The sequence below is a fragment of the Equus quagga genome, unplaced genomic scaffold, assembly GCF_021613505.1.
Source record: "Equus quagga isolate Etosha38 unplaced genomic scaffold, UCLA_HA_Equagga_1.0 73442_RagTag, whole genome shotgun sequence".
Lineage (NCBI taxonomy): Eukaryota > Metazoa > Chordata > Mammalia > Perissodactyla > Equidae > Equus > Equus quagga.
The window spans coordinates 1-6,813 of NW_025802777.1; the positions used below are offsets into that span (position 1 = coordinate 1).

At 49.5% G+C, this 6,813-nt stretch overlaps 1 pseudogene; it reads right to left on the reverse strand.

Moving 5' to 3' along the window:
* Positions 1 to 5,933: 5,933 nt before the first annotated feature.
* Positions 5,934 to 6,813, reverse strand: part of LOC124234287 (keratin-associated protein 10-6-like) — a 1,545-nt pseudogene continuing 665 nt past the window's right edge.

Below are 6,813 nucleotides of genomic sequence, written 5' to 3' on the forward strand. Positions count from 1 at the left end.
CCCGGCCTCCTGCGTGTCCCTGCTCTGCCGCCCCACGTGCAGACCCTCCTCCTGCGTGTCCCTGCTCTGTCGTCCCACGTGCTCCCGCGTGGCCCGCTGCAGCCCTGCCTCGGCCCAGAAGTCCTGCTGCTGACCGGGCACGTCCCCCAGGGCCAGCCGGGCTCCAGGTCCCACCCCGTGACCGTGGTCCTCCCAGTCCCCTCAGTCCAGTCCTGACCTGTTAGGTGGCTGCCCCCACCCAGGACAGGGTCCCCCCATGTGTCCACTGTCCTGACCTGACCTCTGCCTCCCAGGAACCCGGACGTCGCTGCTCCCCAGCTGCTGCCTCCAGGAGGCTCCTCCATCTGCCTCTGGGTCACCTGTCCTCTCCCAGTTGCTCTGCTCGGGTCACTTGTGGACTTCCAAGCTGTCAGCCCCTCCTCGGCACCCAATAAACTTTCCTTCATCACCTGATGCGCTTCCTTCATCTGACACTTGAGGGTGGGGTAGGGGCGACACGTGGTCCTGACCAGACATTGGTCTCCTCCAGCCACGAACATTTGTGAGAGTGAGTGACTGAGGAATCCCGAAGGGCAGTGGCGTCCCTCCTCTGGACAGGGTCACCCAGTGGACCCATGCTCTCGTCCAGGAAGGTCAGTGCCTGCTCAGGCCGTGCTCAGCACTTCCCTGAGGCTGGTCACCTACAGACGTGTTGTGGTCTGAGGGTCTCAGGTCTCCTGGACCATTTCCACCCATGTCCCATCTGGGCAAACCAGACTCCCAGAGTCACCCGCCAGGAGGTCGTCCTGGGGACTCCACGCAGCACAGCCCCCTCGGGGCCAGGGGTCACCCTTGTGGTCCATCTGCAGGTTCCACCCACTTAGCAGAGACGTGATGGAGGGAAGACGTGATGGAGGGAGAGAGGAGCTCCTGCAAGCTCACGGGAGTTAAGCGACTGACGTGGGAACAAAAGATTAAGGAGTGGGTGGCAGGACCTGCAGGATGCCGTGTCCTGGGCCTGCCCCCCAACCCCGGCCCTCCTCTGGTGCGTCTAGATTCCATCTGGGAGTGGGAGGGACACAGGTGTCGCTGCTGCAGGGCCTCCCCTGTGACCTGAACGCCCCATCAGGCCTGACGTGCCAAGGAGCCGTGGACAACAGCCCGCTTGACGTGAGGATGACATTGGCCTCACGTGAGGGCGTATGTAGACAAGGGCACAAACATCCCGGGAAGATGACCCGCTGGGGCAGTGGCCAGAGCTGTTGTAGGAAGTGGACCACTGTCCCCAGCCCATAAAGGGTCAGTCAATGGTCAGCCCTCCCCGAGCTCAACACGTGGACCAGGAGCTGCCTCCCTGCCCGTGAGCCCCTCCCTCTTCCTGCGGCCTCTGTCCGTCACCGGAACCCACAGAGGGAGCCCCTGCCATCCCCTGAGGGTCTCAGGCTTCTCCCCTGATCCACAGCCCCCTCCCGCCCCACGCTGCCTGCCCCACTTGCTGCTTGTTCCTGAGCAAACTCCTCCCTTCCCCTTCGGACCAATCTTTCACCCACCACTTCTGTTTAAAATCAGCTTTGTTGAGGTACAATTTACATGTAGCCGAACACATCCAATTTAATTATACAGTTTGATGAGGTTGCAAAAGATCTGCATCCTGCAGCCTCCACCTATGTCAAGACATATAACATTTCCTTCACGCCAAACGTTCCCTCCCATCCCTCGCCAGTCACCAGCCTCCGCCCGTGGCCCCGGCAGCCACTGCTCTGCTGGGTTCCTATGGATTGGTCTTTTCTCCAGTTTCTCATGACGAGAATCACACAATGCATACTCTTGGTGTCTGGCTTTGTGTGCTTGTCTCGTTTGTTGTATATATCCGTAGTTGATTTGTTTTTAGTTGCTGAGTAGTATTTCAGTGAATGGATATGCCGCCGTTGTTGACCTATTCACGTGTGGAGTATACTTGGATTGTCTCCAGGTTTGGTGATTATGAAGCAAGCCACTGTAAACATCGCACTCAGCGTGTTTTCACTTCTCCTGGGTCAATCCCAAGGGGCAGGGACGCTGGGCCGTGTGGGAAGTGTCCCTGTGTAGGGGTATTTGCATTTCCCTGATGACTAATGATGGGATCGTCTCGTGTGCTTGTTGGCCATTTGTCTGTCTTCTTCAGTGAAGTGTCTGTTCAAAACCTCTGCCCATTTTCATCAGATCAGATTGTTTGTGTTCTTATTTCTAAATTGTCAGTGTTCTTTATATACTCTGGATACGCCACGCATCATATACATGTATCGCAAGTCTCTCCATCTGTGGCTAGCCTTTTCATTTTCTTACCAGCGCTTTTTGAAGAGCCGACATCTTTCATTTTGATTGAATCCAATCAGTCCGTTTTTTTTCGTTGGTGCTAAGAAATCTTTGCCTAAGCCCAAGGTCACACAGATTTTGTCCTATTTTTACTTCTGAATACTTTATGGTTTTAACTTTATGTTTAGTTCTAGAATCCATTTCAAGTTAATTTTTGAATATACTGAGAGTTGTTCCAGAATCATTTGTTAGGGGAATATCCCTTCTCCCCGGTACCCTTGCCAAAAACTCTATTGACCATCTACGTGTGGGTCTATTTCTAGGCTCCCCGTTCTATTCCGTTCTTCCGTGTTTCTTATCACACCAATAACAGTTTGACCAATGCGACTTTAAATTAAATCTTGAAATCAAGCAATGTCAGTTCTTCAGTTCTGTTTTTCTTTTCCAAGATTGGTTGGCTAATCCAGATCCTTGACATTTCCATAGAAATTTTAGAATATATTTTAGAATGAGCTCACTCGTTTCTACAGAAAAGCCTGCTGGGATCTTGATTGGCATTGCATTAAATTTGTAGATGAATTTGGAAAGAATTGACATTTTAACAACGTTAAGTCTTTCAATTCATAAACATAAGGTCTCTCTAGTCATTTACGGGTTTTTTTTCCCAGCAATATTTTGTCATTTTTAGTACATAGACCTTGTACATATGTTGTTAAGTTTATGCATTATTTCATTTTTAATGCTTTAGTTATGGTATGTTCCATTTCATTTCCCGCTATTCAATGCTACTAGGTAGAAATACAATTGACCTTTGTATATTGACCTGGGATCCTGTAACCTTGCTAAATTTACTTACAAATTCTAATAGCTTTTTTCTATACTATTCCTTCCTTAGGATTTTCAGCAGTCAGGCCATTTGGGCTTGGCATTTTCTTTGTGGGGAAGTTAATTATGAATTCAATTTCTTTATTTGATAGAGGGCTGTTCAGGTGTTCTGATTCATCTTGTATTCATTTTAATAATTTATATCTTTCCAGTTATTTGCCTATTTCATCAAAGTTGTTGAATGTATCAGCATAAAATCAACATAAATGTATCCTCTATTGTTCTTTTAATGTCCGTAGAATCTGTGCTGATAACCCTTGTTCATTCCTGATATTTGTAATTTCTTTCTCTTTTTTTCTTGACTGGTAAAGCTAGAAATTTATCAATTTTATTGGTCTTTTCAAAAAATTAGATTTGGTTTCATTCATTTTTGCTCTTGTTTGTCCATTTTCTATTTGGTAGATTTCTACACTTGATTATTTTCTTCCCTCTGCTTATTTTTGAGTTCAACTTGTGCTTCTTTTTATAGCTTCTTAAGGTAGAAACTTAGATAATTGATTTCAGTTTTTCCTTCATTTCTAATATAACTTATTAAAGCTCTAGATTTCCCTCTATACACTGTGTTAGCAGCATCCCACAAAGTTTATTTTCATTTTATTCCAAATATTTTCTAATTTCCATTGTGATGTCTTCTTTGACTCATGGATTATTTTGAAGCGTGTTGTTTAATTTCCTAACATTGGACAACTTTCCAGGTATCTTTCTGTTAATGATTTCTGATTCTTTTGTGGTCAAATAACATTCTCTGTATGATTTCAATCCTATTCAATACACTGAGACTTGTTTTATGGCCTAGCCTAAACTTATTTTGGTGAATGTTTCATACGCACTTGAAAAAAAAAAAGAGAATTCTACTCTTTGGGGAATGGTATAGTGTGTAAATGTTAATTAGGTCAGTTAGTTTATAGTGTTTTTCCATTTTTTATATACTTATAGATTTTATCAAATTCAGAAAATATTTGGCATTATCTCTTAAAATATTTTCCTGCCCTTCCTCCACCTATTTTCCCAGATACTCCAACTGTATGTATGTTAGACCACTTGCTATTGTCACTGAGGCTCTGTAATTTTTTAATTTTTTTTCTCACTGTCCTCTGATTTGGATAATTTCCATAGCCATGTCTTCGGGGTCACTGATCTTTCCTTCTGCAGTGTCTAATCTATGTTTAAGCTCATCTTTTTAATGTTTTATTATTGACGTTGTATGTTTCAGCCTTGGAGTTCTATTTAGTTCTCTTTTGTATCTTCCATTTCTCTCCTCATTATGTCCATGTTTTCCTTTAAATCTCTAAACATATTTACAGTGGTTGTTTCAACTTCCTTGTCTGCCAGCCCCATCAACTCTGTCATTTCTGGGTTTGCTTCTATAAAGAGTTTTATCTCTTGGGTACGGGTGACATTTTCCTCTTCTTCATGTGTCTAGTAATTTTTTATCGAATGCTGGACTTCTGTGAAACAATAATGTAACACTGCTGAACTCTGCGCTTTGTCTCCTTCCTTTAAAGACGCTGGACTTTGTTCTGGCTGGCAGTTGCTACCTGTGGATGAGCCTGATGCTTCCGACACTCCCGCACTTGTTTTTATCAGGACAGATCTAGAGAGGCCTTGGCTCTGGGGCGGGTTTAGTGCTGCTGTTCAGATGGGACTCTCCTGAGATCTGCACTAAATGCCTCTGGAGTTCAGCGAGCTCACGCTGGTTGTCTGGAACTCTGATGTCACTCGGCCTTGGGTAAGCTCTTGTAATTGTTCACCTTGTGGCTCCACGCTTGTTCTTGTCCAGCCTCACGTGGCTCTGAGCTCTGAACGAACAGCTTAGGGAACCCCATGGAGCTTGTCTCTGTATCTCTCCCTCTTCTGTGTCTGCCCCACAAATCCCAGCTGCCTCAGGCTCCTGGGACGCTAGCTTCTGCCTCTTCAGTTCAGCAAAACCACTGTGCTGTGGGTGTTGCCCTCTGTGTGCTGCGACCTGGGAACTCTCTCAGCCTCTGAGCTGGGTGATCCCAGGGCTCACCTCCTTTGTTTCCCTCCTCTTGGGGACCCACGTTCTGCACTGCCAGTTGTCAGTGTCTGAAAACAGGTGCTTCATATCTTTTGCCTCATTTTCCAATAAATTCAGGTGGGAGGATGAGTCAGGCCCATGTGGCCCAGAGCCAGGTCTGACTCCTTGTTTTGAAAGCTCTGTTTCTCGTCCAGCCAATCCCCTGCTTCCCTCTCTGAACACTCACGTCTTCCCTGACTCTGAAACTGAGTCCACCTCCTTCCATTCTGGGAAGTGCTCTCGCTAAACTCAAGCCCAACCTGAGGCATATCTACTGCCCCGGGGACTGACGCATGCCGCCAACATTCTCCAAGTAGGGACTCGAAAAGTGGGTCCTAGAGAGACATGAGAAGCCTCAGCCTAACTTCTTTGGGGCTCTGAGCTCCATGAGAAACATCACCACGCCCCACTCCAGCTCAGGTTTGGTGGTGTCCTATTTGCACAGACCCCATGGTAAACAGGTCTGTGGAGAAGGAGAAGTTACAAGGTGAAATCGAGGGAAAGAACCATTCAGTGAATAACAGCACAGGAGAGTGAAGGATGAGCCAAAGGTGGCGCCAAATGGCCAAACGGCTGGAAAGCCTACTCCCGCACTCTGTCACCCCGTTGGGACCCCTGGGAGCCATAGGAAACCACACAAGGTCCTGCGGGACGGCAGAGTGTTGTGTACGGAGGGGAAACGTGGACGTGTGGTCAAGCTGAGGACTAACGAGAAAGACAGACGTCAATGGCTCACTCAGAGTCACGGGCATTTACTGGTCACTTTGCTGACGTGCGTCCAGAGAAGGCTCAGGGTCACGGAGCTGAGGGGACAGAGACACCGTAGATGGAGGCGGAGCTGACTCTGAGGGGTGGTAGATATGGAGCGGGGGCCACTGCCATGAGGACTTCCTAGGAGCCCCCTCAAGGGCCACAGCATTGAGTATGGCCGTCCCGGTCTTCCACAGCATCCAACTCAGCAGCAGACTGGACCTCGGGCTCTAGGAAATGGTCTGAGTGCTGGAGCACTTCAGGATGTGGCAGTCAGCCTCCAGAGGGGACCTCACCCTGTCCTGGGTGGGGGCAGCCACCTAACAGGTCAGGACAGGACTGAGGGGGCTGAGAGGACCACAGTCACAGGGTGGGACCTGGAGCCCGGCTGGCCCTGGGGGACGGACATGCCCAGTCAGTAGTAGGACTTCTGGGCTGAGGCGGGGCTGCAACGGGCCACGCGGGAGCACGTGGGGTGGCAGAGCAGGGACACGCAGGAAGAGGGTCTGCACGTTGGGCTGCAGAGCAGGGACACGCAGGAGGCCGGGCGGCAGCAGCTGGGCTGGCAGGAGGCGGGGCTGCAGCAGGAGGAGACGGGCACACAGCAGGCGGGCCTACACACGGGGCGGCAGATGAGGGACACGCAGGAGGAGGGTCTGCAGCAGGACGGGGGGGCGGGGGCGGGGCTGGCGGCTGGAGGGGGCTGAGCAGGGGGTGGCCTTGGAGCAGATGAGTGTGCGGCAGACGGGCACACAGCAGGCCTGCTGGCAGGGGGAGGAGGTGCAGCAGGAGGGCTGGCGGCAGCTAGACTGCTGGCAGCATGAGGAGTCTGAGCAGGGGGAGGCCCCAGAGCAGACAGGCACACA